We start from the raw sequence: 2,297 nt of genomic DNA on the forward strand, positions 1-2,297 counted from the left end.
CGATTACGGGGCCTCGGATGAGTCCCGTATCGTTATTTTTCGTCACTACCTCCCCGTGCCGGGAGTGGGTAATTTGCGCGCCTGCTGCCTTCCTTGGATGTGGTAGCCGTTTCTCAGGCTCCCTCTCCGGAATCGAACCCTGATTCCCCGTTACCCGTTACAACCATGGTAGGCGCAGAACCTACCATCGACAGTTGATAAGGCAGACATTTGAAAGATGCGTCGCCGGTACGAGGACCGTGCGATCAGCCCAAAGTTATTCAGAGTCACCAAGGCAAACGGACCGGACGAGCCGACCGATTGGTTTTGATCTAATAAAAGCGTCCCTTCCATCTCTGGTCGGGACTCTGTTTGCATGTATTAGCTCTAGAATTACCACAGTTATCCAAGTAACGTGGGTACGATCTAAGGAACCATAACTGATTTAATGAGCCATTCGCGGTTTCACCTTAATGCGGCTTGTACTGAGACATGCATGGCTTAATCTTTGAGACAAGCATATGACTACTGGCAGGATCAACCAGGGAGCTGCGTCAACTAGAGCTGAGCAGCCGGCCGCCCGGGAGTGTGTCCCGGGGGCCCGCGCGAACACGCAAGCGTCCGCTCAATTATTCTGCAAACAGGAGGAGGCTGAGCTCCCCTGCACAATACACCTCGAAACCCTCTCAGGTCCCGGCGGCGCGCAGCGCCGTCCTAAGTACTTGGTCGGGTTCGAGAGAGGCGCAATCGCCCGGGGTTTGGCGAGTAGACGCTTTAGGTGCGACCACCCGTGCTCCCAACTGAGCTTGCCGCTGCCGACAGAGGCCCGGGAGCGTGCTGTCGTGGCATTGCCGGCGGGAGACAACACGCGCCACCTACGGTGGCCGGCAGCTCCAACGCCAGCGCCACAGAAGGACAAAAGCCCCACTTGGGTGCCGAAGCGAACTCTCCCAGCACAGCGCACGCGCCAACACGTCCGCACAGCTGCGATACAAACCACCTGCGAGAACCGCAGAGGCGACCGAGCAGCAGACGGCGTCGCGGCGCCGAGCGCCGGGCGGCGGCGCATCCTCAGCGCACACAGTCCTCAATCGGACCAGCACACTGCAGATGTCCACCGCGCTTCGCACCGGGCCCGCGAGGACCTACTTTGGCCGCACGGCGCCGCGTGCAGGGTGCGCCGGCGCGCAGCTGCGCCGCCTGCCGCCTCCGTCGGCCGGCGCGCCTGCCACTGGCCGCCCCCACCAGCCGGCTGTAGCGCGTGCGCCCACGCACCGCGCGGCCAGCACGCCGGGAGGCCCCCCCTCACCGGCCGGGGACGGTCCCACCCAGCCACCGCCGCGTATCGCTTCACACCCACATGCCATTCACGTTCGTGGGCATGGTGGGTATCGCTGAAACAACCGGTTGGTAGCTCAACCGATCGTCGCCATCACTGATTCACCTCTAGCGAGAACAACCGCACCACAACGGTTTACCAGTTGTTCATTTGCGTAACGTCACCAGCAAACGTAGACGTCCATCGCCATTTGCAAATTCAACGATTGTTGCATGCCTGTGTCAGGTGTCACGACACACTATGTCTGCCCACATACACGCAACAACATGTGCACGCTTCGCGAACACGTGGAAGGTGGCCCCCGTACGTATGCGATGTCCATTGCGCGAACGACTGTCAACCGGCCTCTGTCGCATGTCGCAGATGTGGAACGCAGTGCACCATGCTATCACGGTGTGTGAGAAGAGACGACTACGTCTGACAACACGCACCACTACATCAACAGACGGCTCATGCTGATCGCCATCCACGGCATACCATACTGCAATCCAGCTCTTATAGGGAGACGACACGTAGCTGAGTGCACAATATTTGGACCGTATGGTTCGCCGTTGTTGGCGCAGTCGTGGTACGGTCACACATGTACCACGATGTATCATTCAGTACATGAGGACCAATGTGCAGTACAGTGTGTGATTTGGACGTACAACATCAGCGGACAGTTGACACAAGCCGTACCACAACGTAGGCTGTGCTTCGCCATGCGAATGCCAATGAACAACTGCGAAGGGCATTGAGCATGTACGTCCTGCTGCCATCCGCATTACAGTGTATAGCTGCAAGGTGTTTAACATGAAGCGATACTCTGGGGACCGGGCAGTGCGAGTAGCAAACTATATTGCGGGGGTTGCAGTTAGGCAACACTACACTAATTTAACGCGTCGTATGACAATTACAGAGCGGGTTAAGGCCCAACGTGTGTTGGGTTAAGGCCCAACGTGTGTTGGGTTAAGGCCCAACGTGTGTTGGGTTAAGGCCC

The 2,297-nt window shown here is 58.2% G+C and overlaps 1 non-coding gene across 1 annotated transcript in view; it reads right to left on the reverse strand.

The window, feature by feature from the left end:
• Positions 1-527, reverse strand: part of LOC124591782 — a 1,910-nt gene extending 1,383 nt beyond the window's left edge. The window contains exon 1 of the ribosomal RNA XR_006977261.1: positions 1-527. This exon is cut by the window's left edge and continues 1,383 nt beyond it. This is a non-coding gene — a ribosomal RNA (small subunit ribosomal RNA).
• Between the last annotated feature and the right edge of the window lie 1,770 nt (positions 528-2,297).

The sequence above is a fragment of the Schistocerca americana genome, unplaced genomic scaffold, assembly GCF_021461395.2.
Source record: "Schistocerca americana isolate TAMUIC-IGC-003095 unplaced genomic scaffold, iqSchAmer2.1 HiC_scaffold_877, whole genome shotgun sequence".
Classification (NCBI taxonomy): domain Eukaryota; kingdom Metazoa; phylum Arthropoda; class Insecta; order Orthoptera; family Acrididae; genus Schistocerca; species Schistocerca americana.